General features: G+C 39.0%; 1 protein-coding gene across 1 annotated transcript in view; it reads left to right on the plus strand.

The window, feature by feature from the left end:
• Positions 1-14,393, plus strand: part of slc44a5a (solute carrier family 44 member 5a) — a 115,998-nt gene that overhangs the window by 23,255 nt on the left and 78,350 nt on the right. The window lies entirely within an intron of this gene.

Consider the following 14,393-nt stretch of genomic DNA (forward strand, 5'->3'; position numbering starts at 1 on the left):
TTATCGGCGCTCAGTTCAGAAGCCTGCATCTCTGATGGTATGGGGTTGCATTAGTGCGTGTGGCATGGGCAGCTTACACATCTGGAAAGACACCATCAATGCTGAAAGGTATATCCAGGTTCTAGAGCAACATATGCTCCCATCCAGACGACGTCTCTTTCAGGGAAGACCTTGCATTTTCCAACATGACAATGCCAAACCACATACTGCATCAATTACAGCATCATGGCTGCGTAGAAGAAGGGTCCGGGTACTGAACTGGCCAGCCTGCAGTCCAGATCTTTCACCCATAGAAAACATTTGGCGCATCATAAAATGGAAGATACGACAAAAAAGACCTAAGACAGTTGAGCAACTAGAATCCTACATTAGACAAGAATGGGTTAACATTCCTATCCCTAAACTTGAGCAACTTGTCTCCTCAGTCCCCAGACGTTTACAGACTGTTGTAAAGAGAAAAGGGGATGTCTCACAGTGGGAAACATGGCCTTGTCCCAACTTTTTTGAGATGTGTTGTTGTCATGAAATTTAAAATCACCTAATTTTTCTCTTTAAATGATACATTTTCTCAGTTTAAACATTTGATATGTCATCTATGTTCTATTCTGAATAAAATATGGAATTTTGAAACTTCCACATCATTGCATTCCGTTTTTATTTACAATTTGTACTTTGTCCCAACTTTTTTGGAATTGGGGTTGTACCTCTTTACATTTTGATTTAGACCTCTCAAAGGTCTTGACTTCTCGTGACTGTACATTACACATCAATCCAACACCCTCAGTTCATCGCCTGCTCTGAGCTACACAAAGGCGTTAGCGCTTTAGCTATCCGAGCGCATTTGAACATGGACAGTGCTAAAGTTGAGGATGAGCGTCTCGGGCTCTCAGTAAAATGTTTCATAAAACATTTAGTTTGGTTCGATGAGCATCCTGTACTCTAGCTCACAAAGAACTGTTTAGGCAGAAAGTCAAATTCCAGCTAATGTTAAATATTATTTACAGGATGTTTTATTGCTGATTAATTCGTTATCTCTGTAGCGACAGTCATGTGTGGAGCAGCGAACTTACTGTGACTCAGTGAAGAATGAAGTTTTAGACAAAATGGGATAATTGCTTGAAAATACAAATCATTAAGTTTTAAGTTAAATAAGGACTACTACTACTAATACTACTACTAATAATAATAAATAGTTCTGTCCCATTTTAGATTCTTTCATTGAACTCTTTCACACATTTTCATTTTATTCTCAGTGGTCCGGACCGGACAAAATACAAAAAACCCTGTATTTAGTAAAAGGACGAGTCCTTAATTTTGTTGTATTTTTAAAATTTTGCTGAATAAAAGTCAAATACAACCCCGATTCCAAAAAAGTTGGGACAAAGTACAAATTGTAAATAAAAGCGGAATGCAATGATGTGGAAGTTTCAAAATTCCATATTTTATTCAGAATAGAACATAGATGACATATCAAATGTTTAAACTGAGAAAATGTATCATTTAAAGAGAAAAATTAGGTGATTTTAAATTTCATGACAACAACACATCTCAAAAAAGTTGGGACAAGGCCGTGTTTCCCACTGTGAGACATCCCCTTTTCTCTTTACAACAGTCTGTAAACGTCTGGGGACTTTTTTTGTACCTTTAACTTTTCCAGCCTCTTATTGCCCCTGTCCCAACTTTTTTGAGATGTGTTGCTGTCATGAAATTTCAAATGAGCCAATATTTGGCATGAAATTTCAAAATGTCTCACTTTCGACATTTGATATGTTGTCTATGTTCTATTGTGAATATAATATCAATTTTTGAGATTTGTAAATTATTGCATTCCGTTTTTATTTACAATTTGTACTTTGTCCCAACTTTTTTGGAATCGGGGTTGTATATTTAAACACAGAATTATTCAAGAGTAAAAAATAAATGTTTTTAACTGATGAAAAGAGTTAACCACAAATTCATGCTGCATGACTCGCTATTAGCTAAAGTTCAATTCACCTTTTTTGAATGAATGCTAAGGCAGCATTACTAGCTGAGTTACCGAACTAAATTACAAAGCTTAAATATCTAGCTAATTTAATTAACTAAATTACAAAACTTAACTCCCGAGTTAATTTAACTCACTAAATTACAAAATTTGTCCACGTAGCTAATTTAAGTAGCTTAATTACAAAATTTATCCCCATTATTTATCCCTTCACCTATTTTTATAGCTGAAGGTGGGACTCCATCAAGAATCTGCTTTGAGTCCTTTCTTGTTTGCTATAGTGATGGATAGCTTGACGGACAAAGTGAGGCAAGAGTCGCCATGGAACATGATGTTTGCGGATGATATTGTGATATGTGGTGAAAGTAGAAAGGAGGTTGAGCTGGGTTTGGAGAGATGGAGGGATGCATTGGAACGAAGAGGAATGAAGGTGAGCAGGAGCAAAACAGAATACATGTGCATCAGTGAGAATGGGGATGAGAGTGTAGTGAAGATGCAAGGAGTAGACGTAAAGAAAGTTGGTAAATTCAAGTACCTGGGGTCAACTGTGCAGGAAAATGGGGTCTGCGATAGTGAGGTGAGAAAGAGAGTGCAGGCAGGGTGGAGCAGTTGGAGAAGGATTTCGGGAGTCATTTGTGATCAGAAAGTCCCAGCAAAAGTGAAAGGTAAGATGTATAAGACAGTAGTGAGACCAGCTGTGATGTATGGATTGGAGACCGTACCCTTAACGAAGAGACAGGAGGCAAAGTTGAGGATGTTAAGGTTTGCGATGGGAGGTTGGACAGGATAAGGAACGAGCACATCAGAGGAACAGCACATGTGGAGAGCTTGGGAATGAAGCTAAGAGAGATGAGACTGAGATGCTATGGGCACATCCTGAGAAGAGATGCAGAGCATGTTGGAAGGAGAATGTTGAGGATGGAGCTGCCAGGCACACGAAAACGAGGAAGGCCAAAGAGGAGATACATGGATGTGGTGAGAGAGGACATGAAAGTGGCAGGTGTGGTAGAGAAGGATGCGGAAGACAAGGAGCAAGGTATCTGTGAAGATCCTCAGTCATCCAGGTACATAGTAATCTGTGGTTGGTAGAAGAGAGCAACTGGACTTGCTTGAAAAGTCTTGAAGACGTTTCACCTCTCGTCCGAAAGGCTTCCTCAGTTCTGTCTGTCTAATAGGGAGTATCAAGTATTTCTCCTCTCATGGATCATCATAGAATCCGAATCAGAATGCTGATGGCTGCATTGTAGGTGGCTGATAGATGTCATAGACACCCACCTCTGTTCAGTGATGGTCGTTCCAGGTTGACAAAAATGAACGATCCTCTCTGGCTAAGATGTCTGCCAGTTTTCTGGAAGTCCTCTCATACTCCCGCACCAGTCGAAGGGAACTCATCCCAAAGTGCGTAGAAACATGTCTGTGAAGAAACTGTCATCCAGGTACATAGTAATCTGTGGTTGGTAGACATCCACAGATGGCAGACATCTTAGCCAGAGAGGATCGTTCATTTTTGTCAACCTGGAACGACCATCACTGAACAGAGGTGGGTGTCTATGACATCTATCATCCACCTACAATGCAGCCATCAGCATTCTGATTTGGATTCTATGATGATCCATGAGAGGATAAATACTTGATAATCCCTATTAGGCAGACAGAACTGAGGATGCCTTTCGGACGAGAGGCGAAACGTCTAAAAGACTTTTCAAGCAAGTCCAGTTGCTCTCTTCAACCAACCACAGATTGCAGGGAGCAATGGAGACGAAAGATCCGCTGTGGCGACCCCTGATCGGGAGCAGCCAAAAGAAGAAGAATGACAAAATTTATCCACCTAGCTAATTTAAGTAGCTTAATTCCGAAAACTTGAAGTCAATATACTTTAGATTTGTTGGAAAATTTTAAAGACTGATATTTTGGTTTTGCATGCCAAATGAATCGAAAACTCCAGCAAAAACCAACACCTTGGGAAGAAAAAAAAAAGAAATATCTCATGCTGCTTAAGATTTGTAAAGAGAACTTCAAAGGTTAAAAGGAAAATGTCTGAAGTAAAATTTATTTTTGTTTTTGGAAATTTACTTGGTGTAATTTCAAGTAGCACTCGAGTAAATTGTGCAAAAAACAGCACTTAAAACTCGAACTGTAATTCCACACGTATTTTCCGCTGCTGTCTGTGGTACAGATAAAGAGCTGCGAGTGTTTTGTGCTTATTTTACGAAACCTTCAGGCACCTTCAACGATTTGATGATCTACCAGCTCAGGTTCCTTTACGTTTTAGGGTCTGTTTGGCAAAAAAAAAGTCACGCTTTATCCTTCGTGTTTCCTTAGCAGCAACCTGGAAGTGTCTCGTTTACAAAGTTTTTGATTTCCAATGAAGTTTCTGTTAACTTCATTTTCATTCCACGCTCGTCACGTTCCTCTGCACTCCTGTGTTTATGCCAACCTACTGTCTGAAGCGAGACGCCGTAGATAAAACGCCCCAGGAGGATTTTCAGCCCGGACATTTCCAATCCATCATCTTCCGAAGTTTGTGATTAGTTTCCTGCTGCAAAGTTGCAGCTTACTTCATTAAAAGCAGCGTTTAGGCCTGATGTTCATCGTGCAGTAAACAACGAGCGCCTGGAGAACAATAACGCATCTCATCCACTAAACACCAGATATCCAGTCTCTCAAAAATTCTGTACACAGTTGCAGCTCACGAGTAAGGAATAAAACACTGTGTGTTGTGCTGTTATAGGAAAATAATCAACGACAATGAGGTGTGATGAAACTGTTCGTTACCACCATGATGAAGCAGATTTATTTTCCTGTACAGAAGTCTTTCAGTCCTTTTATACCACAGAAATTCGCCACATTTTTATTACTTAAAGATGTCGTACTTTTTATCCATTTATAGTTACATGTAATGTCTACAAAACAAGCTCATGTTGTCACTTACATTAGAGCAGCTATTTTTAAAAAAAAGGTTATTTTTCTAAAACAAAGAAACCACAAAACCACGTAACGTCATCTGTCCTGAAGTTCGAGCTTCACCTCTGACTGGTACAAAGCGCTAAACATTAAATAAACGACTCCTCACAGGAAACACCGCCATATCGGTAGTTTTTACCTCGGTCAAATCAGTTTAATTAAAATGTTAATAAAAAAATGGGTTCATGTTAGTCTTTGACATCAGAATTGTGTTTAATCAGACCAAGAAATGTTTGTGGTTTTATATTTTGATATCTTATCATCTGAGCTCCATCCGGGACATGGAGAACCGAAACCGGGACATAAATCTCTATACGTGACTCGTGAGGAAATCCATGAGCGAGTTGTTTTGATAAATTTAGGGACTTTTTGTTTGTGAATGTGTCGATATAATAAAAAGAAAATCACACGTTAGGTTGAAGATATGAAGTTTATCTTCTCGTGTTGAAAAACTTGCGGATCTGAGGGACATATTTAAATAATATTGTCTGGCTTTTTTTCATGGTCTGTCAGATATATTCCATTCAGCGAGCATGATACTGAACGAGTCGAAGACAAGGAGCTGAATGGAATATATCTGACAGACCACAAAATAAGCCAGATTATATTATAATTATTATCCATACATGTTCCTTTCGGGTGTTCAACGCGTCTTTTCTTTGAAAATTCTCTCAAAATCTAACGTATTTAACGAAGCAAACCTGGCGGCCATGTTTGTTTACAAATTGTCCCAGTCGCTCATTAGCGTGGAAGTTTTACGTCTTTGACATGTGATGTCATGTTGTCTTGACAACCATGCAGTATCGTAAACCATATTCAACGCTCATTCTCCATTGGGTAGAGTGATGTAATACACGTCGGATAAGCGATATGCTAACAATATTGCATGCTATCGAACCAAATGAATGAAACCAGCTAGAAGGGAATAGAACACGTTTTTATTCCATTAAAAAAGTGTCCTGGATGGATAATAAATAACTAATATTGGCTGGCTTTTTTTCGTGGTCTATCAGATATATTCCATTCAGCTAGCATGATACTGAACAAGTCAAAGACGAGGAGCTGAATGGAATATATCTGATAGACCACGGAAAAAGCCAGCCAATATTATTATTATTATTATTATACATACACATTCGATGGAACAATTATAGATTTTATGGGCGGTAACTTACCAATGCTGAATCTGATCGAATGTAATTCGATGTTCTGTCAGTCCAATGTACTGTACAACGTCAAAGTTCTAACAGTAAAAATGGTACAAGTCCAAAAAGCCTGAATAACAACCCAACATGTATACAAGCGATGTACAGGTTGACAGGTCGTAGTTAATTGTTCCATTGCAGTTGTCCAAAACAAAAGGGCTTTGCTGAGTGAAGTCCACGAGTGACGTCCTCTTGTAAAAGTCTGTCCCTTTTCCTCACCTCCAAGTAGAACTTTGACAATATTTCTGCTATTGTTCTCTTTTCCAGTTTTTTGATGTCTGTTGGTATGTTTTTCTCTTGTAAATATGTGTGAAGAATATATAATGAAGTTTTGGTTGCCTTTCTGGTGTTCAGTGCGTCTGTCTCTCTAAATCTTCTGCTTTTAACGAAGCAAACCTCACCGCCATGTTTGTTTACAAACTGTCACAGTCACTTGCTAGTGTGGAAGTTTTACATCTCCAAAGCGTCTCTCTTCCAGTTTTTTGATGTGCGTTGGTATATTTTTTTGTTTGTTTGTTTTTGTTTTTTTCCCCTCTTATAAATATGTGGGTAGAATATCTAATGAGTTTTGGCAGCCTTTCAGGTGTTCAGCATGTCTTTTAGTTTCAGTTTATTTATTTAGTGTTTAAACCGAGCACTGGATTAGCCTCGTCTTCTCTGTCTCCCGGCCGACAAAGAAATGATTGTGCGCATGCGTAACAGAAAAGATTTGTCATTGGATCTTTGCATGAGCTCCGATGTGTGACATCATGTTGTCTTGACAACATGCAATATTATAACAATATTGCACACTCCTCCATTAGGTAGAGTGGCATAATGCATGTAGGATAAGCGATATGCTAACAATATTGCATGCTATCAAACCAAATGAATGAAACCCGCTAGAAGGGAATAGAACACGTTTTTATTCCATTAAAAAAGTGTCCTGGATGGATAATAAATAACTAATATTGGCTGGCTTTTTTTCGTGGTCTATCAGATGTATTCCATTCAGCTAGCATGATACTGAACAAGTCAAAGACGAGGAGCTGAATGGAATATATCTGATAGACCACGGAAAAAAGCCAGCCAATATTATCATTATTATTATTATTATTATTATTATTATTATTATACATACACATTCGATGGAACAATTATAGATTTTATGGGCGGTAACTTACCAATGCTGAATCTGATCGAATGTAATTCGATGTTCTGTCAGTCCAATGTACTGTACAACGTCAAGGTTCTAACAATAAAAATGGTACAAGTCCAAAAAGCCTGAATAACAACCCAACTTGTATACAAGCGATGTACAGGTTGACAGGTCGTAGTTAATTGTTCCATTGCAGTTGTCCAAAACAAAAGGGCTTTGCTGAGTGAAGTCCACGAGTGACGTCCTCTTGTAAAAGTCTGTCCCTTTTCCTCACCTCCAAGTAGAACTTTGACAATATTTCTGCTGTTGTTCTCTTTTCCAGTTTTTTGATGTCTGTTGGTATGTTTTTCTCTTGTAAATATGTGTGAAGAATATATAATGAAGTTTTGGTTGCCTTTCTGGTGTTCAGTGCGTCTGTCTCTTTAAATCTTCTGCTTTTAACGAAGCAAACCTCACCGCCATGTTTGTTTACAAACTGTCACAGTCACTCGCTAGTGCGGAAGTTTTACGTCTCCAGTGCGTCTCTTTTCCAGTTTTTTGATGTGTGTTGGTATGTTTTGTTTTGTTTTTTCCCCTCTTGTAAATATGCGGGTAGAATATCTAATGAGTTTTGGCAGCCTTTCAGGTGTTCAGCGTGTCTTTAGTTTCAGTTTATTTATTTAGTGTTTAAACCGAGCACTGGATTAGCCTCGTCTTCTCTGTCTCCCGGCCGACAAAGAAATGATTGTGCGCATGCGTAACAGAAAAGATTTGTCATTGGATCTTTGCATGAGCTCCGATGTGTGATGTCGTGTTGTCTTGACAACGTGCAATATTATAACAATATTGCACACTCCTTCTCCATTAGGTAGAGTGGCATAATGCATGTAGGATAAGCGATATGCTAACAATATTGCATGCTATCAAACCAAATGAATGAAACCAGCTAGAAGGGAATAGAACACGTTTTTATTCCATTAAAAAAGTGTCCTGGATGGATAATAAATAACTAATATTGGCTGGCTTTTTTTCGTGGTCTATCAGATATATTCCATTCAGCTAGCATGATACTGAACAAGTCAAAGACGAGGAGCTGAATGGAATATATCTGATAGACCACGGAAAAAAGCCAGCCAATATTATTATTATTATTATTATACATACACATTCGATGGAACAATTATAGATTTTATGGGCGGTAACTTACCAATGCTGAATCTGATCGAATGTAATTCAATGTTCTGTCAGTCCAATGTACTGTACAACGTCAAGGTTCTAACAATAAAAATGGTACAAGTCCAAAAAGCCTGAATAACAACCCAACTTGTATACAAGCGATGTACAGGTTGACAGGTCAAGTTCAAAGTTACTTTTGGTCGTAGTTAATTGTTCCATTGCAGTTGTCCAAAACAAAAGGGCTTTGCTGAGTGAAGTCCACGAGTGACGTCCTCTTGTAAAAGTCTGTCCCTTTTCCTCACCTCCAAGTAGAACTTTGACAATATTTCTGCTATTGTTCTCTTTTCCAGTTTTTTGATGTCTGTTGGTATGTTTTTCTCTTGTAAATATGTGTGAAGAATATATAATGAAGTTTTGGTTGCCTTTCTGGTGTTCAGTGCGTCTGTCTCTTTAAATCGTCTGCTTTTAACGAAGCAAACCTCACCGCCATGTTTGTTTACAAACTCTCACAGTCACTCGCTAGTGCGGAAGTTTTACGTCTCCAGTGCGTCTCTTTTCCAGTTTTTTGATGTGTGTTGGTATGTTTTGTTTTGTTTTTTCCCCTCTTGTAAATATGCGGGTAGAACATCTAATGAGTTTTGGCAGCCTTTCAGGTGTTCAGCGTGTCTTTAGTTTCAGTTTATTTATTTAGTGTTTAAACCGAGCACTGGATTAGCCTCGTCTTCTCTGTCTCCCGGCCGACAAAGAAATGATTGTGCGCATGCGTAACAGAAAAGATTTGTCATTGGATCTTTGCATGAGCTCCGATGTGTGATGTCGTGTTGTCTTGACAACGTGCAATATTATAACAATATTGCACGCTCCTTCTCCATTGGATAGAGTGGCATAATACATGTAGGATAAGCGATATGCTAACAATATTGCATGCTATCAAACCAAATGAATGAAACCCGCTAGAAGGGAATAGAACACAGGTTTTTATTCCATGGGAAAAGTGTCCTGTATGTATAATAATTCCCGATATTTATTTCGCTCCGATGACGTCACTGCCAGTGTTTTCTTGCTGACTGGACACGCGTTGTCGAAATGGCGAACCAGTTCAAAATTAAAATTCTTTTGCTTAACTTGTGTATTTTTTTTTTTTGTGGATGTGTCCATATAATGTGTAAAGCGCATTACACGGTGGTACAAAGATATGAAGTTTATCTTCGCTTTGCTCACTCGTGATGTATCCATTCACCACTCGAAGATGAACTTCATATCTTCTCACGACCCTGTAATATCCTGTATATATTCAGTATTTAAGGGCGTGTCAGAAAACGGTAATGATCTTGGAAAGATTGTGTGGAGAAGTTGTTGTGACCTTGATTTTAATAATTCAGGTTTTGGATGCTCCTCTCTTCCCGTTTGTATCTCTGCTCTGTTTTCAGCCTCACAGAAAAAAAAAAACCCCAGTAAAATGTTGTACAGTATCAGTGAAACCCAGCACTCAGAAGCGACATATGGTGACATTTTTAAAAGAATGTGTTGAGCCACGGAAGCAGATCCAGAGAATTTATGAGCAGTGCTGTGAAACGCCTCATTGGTTTCCGTTGATGAATGCCAAATCTCATTCATTAGCATGCAGGAGCATCTGTTAGCAGTTCAGGCGTCCTGCTGGTCCCCATAATCCCCTCCAACATGCCCACAAAGCACTTTAATCCTGAGGCAGGGCAAGGACACGGGCCTGTGCGACTCGACTCAGAGTCACGGCAAAACCTCGGAGATCAGGACGATATCTCGGAGAAGCAGCTCATGAATATCATTTATCAACAACAACATCTCATCTCTTTGTCATGCTGTTGTAGGAAAATTATCAGTGATGTGCTAGTGTGATGATGACAACTACAACACCATTAACACATCCTGAAGTGCTTTATTCTTCTTATCACAGAAATCTTCCATTGCTGACTTTTTTTTATTTAATAGCAAACATCAGATCATACTTTTTATCCATTTCTAGCTACATGTAATGCTGAGGAATAGGGTTAGTTCCATAATTTGTTATAGCAGCTGTAAACAGTCGTTTCCTCACTGGCTGCACTTTTTAATCTGAAAATAAATTGTCACATTACCAAAGAAACGGCAGAAAACTTTATTCAAAGAATAAAAAGCGTAAAAAGCATGTGATGTAAGAAACTTGAAGACTGACACTGGAGGCTCCTTCCGTAATGATCTCTAGTGTAGATTGATGAGGATTCGCGCAGGAATAATGTTCAAGGGATATATACACTCTCACCGGCCACTTTAAAGCTAGACTGCCTTTCAGATTTTAAGTGTAGGCCATAAAAAGAATTTCCCTGACACCCAGTTATTTTTGTTTAGTGGACTGAAAGCTACTGAATTCGAATCACAGACTTCCAATTTTATTAGGTTTTTTTTTTTTTAATAGAACAATTTAATGAATTTAGAGCCACGTGGCTTTAAATTCTCCGCTATTTTTTCCTGCTTCACCATGACCCAATACAAGATACTACATCATGCATCACGTGGTGGGCTTTCCCTGTTCACGCAAGGCATTGTGGGATACAAATTTGAAACAGGAGAGAAAAATGGAGGATGTGAGTGTGCGAACGAAACGTGAAAGACCGACTACAGTAACGGAAAGAAAGCGAGAAGAAAAGACATTGTTATATACGAAGGAAAGGAAACGCAGGACCAAACTAATAAATATGGGCGCTCAGCGAGCACCTCGGTGTGATCAGCTGTTCGTTTAGCGACAGAATGATGGAACTGTCAGTGCACGCTCAAAGGGAAACCTGTAGATGGCAGTAATGCAACACTGTGGATGCCAGCTGCCGTAAAACCCAAAAGAAGAAGAAAGTAAACCTGCGCATGCGCACACGGACTTCCTCTGTCTGCTTGACTGCGCCAAGCGAGCGATTTCATGCACATTTGCTTTAATCCCCTCAAATTAAATAACTTCCCAGCCACAGAACGGCCTGATATTTTGTGAGATGTTACAGAAATAAACAGATATCACAATCACCACATTTCAGACGCAACTAAATTTCACCGATTTTATGAAATCGAAAGGACGTCTAGCTTTAATAGGAACTTGTTGTTGATACTAAGATCCCTGTTCTTGGCTGCAGGAGTGGAACCCAATGTGTTGTTCTGTCTGCTGTTGCCTTTCTGCTGAGATGCTTTTCTGATCACCACAGTTGTAAAGAGTGATTATATGAGTTACTATATCCTTCCTTCCTGACAAAAAAGTAGCTCGAACCACCTCGAATCTGTCCATTTTCTGATCTCTGACCTCTTATCAACAAGACGTTTGTTTCCACCCACAGAACTCTCTCACTCACTCACTCACTCAGTGTTTTTTGTTTTCCGCACCATGCTGTGTAAACTCTGGAGACGGCTGTGTGTGAAAACCCCAGGAGATCAGCAATTTCTGAAATACTCAAACCAGCCAGTGAGTGTATTGTATTTCTAACAGCAGGTTATATTTCTGGAGCAGGTGGATTGTCGTAAAGATTTTAATACCCTACACATACAGACGCAGCAGCTCTGATGAATGTGACGGTCTGTGACAGGCAGTCATAATGCTAATGCGCGTTTCACTGCAGGCCAGAGGGCTGAAGGCGCTCGTTTAATAGAACATTAACTTGTAAATTACTGCCGAACAGGTGCAGAGTTTCCCGAAGCGCACATCATAAAAACATTTAAACGCAAAAGACAGATCCGTTTTCACGAGGTGATTTTTTTTTTGCATTTTGTAAGTAGCGTGTTGATGATGTTAAGGTCGTCACAGATCCTCAGAGCAGCACACGGTGATGCAGTTAAGCCAAGCTTCTTAAATGAAATTGGAGTTATGACGATGAAGCCCGCATGTTGCCATGGAGGCTCTTGGCAGATTGCAGCCAGGAAGATAAAGCCGGAGGCATCCATCACTTCCTGTCAACACCGAGCGCTGGAGTTATAAAGTGAGAGATGATGGGGACTACAGGAGTGCAGAGTTCAATCAAATAAACAAACAAAAAGATACCATTTTCCTTTTGTTCAGCCTTTTTAGTGTGTGACGTTTGTTTTTTTTTAGTTTTGGACGTGATCCATGAGGCTTATGAAGCTAATGAGTAAAATGAGTTTATATGATTATGTAGTTTTCTCCAAACTCATCTCATCAGACTTTCAGAATAATTCAATCATTAATAATTATGAAAACAAATCAATAAAAATAAAATTTTCATTATTTTTTTTTCCATCCACTACTTCTGTTGAGGATGGTGGTGGTAGGAAGAACGAGGCACATAAATAAATAAATAAATAAATAAATAAAATCTAAATTTCTAAATCTAGATTTCTGGGTGAGCAAATTTTTTAAATTTATTGTACAAATTTTCTCACCAATTAAAAATGAATATTGAACAGTTATTCCACGAAATCGAGTCGTACATGAGCTGATGGCCGATGAGGTGCGTAGCACCGAGATGGAGTGGAATAACTGTTTTATTCTACACGCATTCACTGGATTTTGAGAAATGGAGCATTTTTATTTTTTGCAAATTAGATAAATAAAAACTTTTATACAAAACATCCGACAAAATAATTTCTGCTTAGAATGTAAACAAACCGGTGAAATGACGGGAGCAATTTCTGAAAAATGCGATGATAATTCTTGAAAAATAAAAAAGATACATTCTTACCATCAAATACTTTTATTCCATATTTTGTTGCTTTTTTTTTTTGTATTTTTTGGGGTTTTCTTCTTCTTCTTTAGGGTTTTTTTGGCGGTTGGCAAACCAACTTAAAGGTGCAATACTGCCACCGACTGGGCTGGAGTGTGGAACAGGAGATACTGGGGCGAGAAGAACATTATACTCCTTTAGTCATTTCTGTTTCTTTTAAACACTTGATAATTTTTGGGGTTTTGCTTTTGAGTAGAGTTTTTATTTCGTCCTCTGTTGCTTCAGCAACACGCTCCGCCATTTTTGTTTTTCTCTACTCACAGTATATGAGCTGATATCCTAGTAGTAGAGTAGCCAATCAGAGTGCGCGATTGCTCATATCCAGTGAATGTGGAGAGAATGTAAACTTTTATTCTAGTAGTTTCCTTCTGTGTTTTATAACTTTCCTTTTACTGATGTAGGCCTACTGAGTGTTGAATGCATCTGTGATGCGCTGCGGTGCAGAAAGCAGGAGTGTGTTGGATTGTAATTCCATCTGATTTGTTCATCAGCATTCAGTGAGGTTTGGGAACAAAGGAAGAATATGTTTTTATTATCGTGTGTGTAGAATCCCAGAGCAGGCTTCTGGATTTCAATCTGAGTCAAACCCAGTGGAGCATCTTCAGTGTGTGTGTGTGTGTGTGTGAGAGAGTGCTCGGGGATTACAACTCTGGTGATGGTGATTACAAAGGGTTAATTATGAAGCGTCGTCTGTGATTCGTTATACGCTCACCGGCCACTTTAATAGGAACTTGTTGTTGATTCTGAGATCCCTGTTCCTGGCTGCAGGAGTGGAACCCAATGTGTTGTTCTTACTCCTGTTACATGCTGAGATGCTTTTCTGCTCACCACGGTTGTAAAGAGTGATTATATGAGTTACTATATCCTTCCTGGCAAAAAAAAGCTCAGACCAATCTGTCCATTTCTCTCTGACCCTCTCTTATCAACGAGGCGTTTGTTTTTACACACAGAACTGTCGCTCACTCATTGGTTGTTTTTTGTTGTTTGTTTTTGGCACCATTCTGTGTAAACTCTAGAGACTGTTGTGTGTGTTTGAAAACCCCAGGAGATCAGCAGCTTCTGAAATACTCAAACCAGTCCATCTGGCTCAAACCAACACCCATACCACAGTGAAAGAAAGAAAGTCACACTTCACTGTGAGATCACAATTTTTCCCGTTCTGATGTTTGAACATTAAATGAAGCCCTCCTGAAAAATCCTGCCTGAGACTAATGTTT

This window comes from Neoarius graeffei, chromosome 23 (genome assembly GCF_027579695.1).
Source record: "Neoarius graeffei isolate fNeoGra1 chromosome 23, fNeoGra1.pri, whole genome shotgun sequence".
Classification (NCBI taxonomy): Eukaryota; Metazoa; Chordata; class Actinopteri; order Siluriformes; family Ariidae; genus Neoarius; species Neoarius graeffei.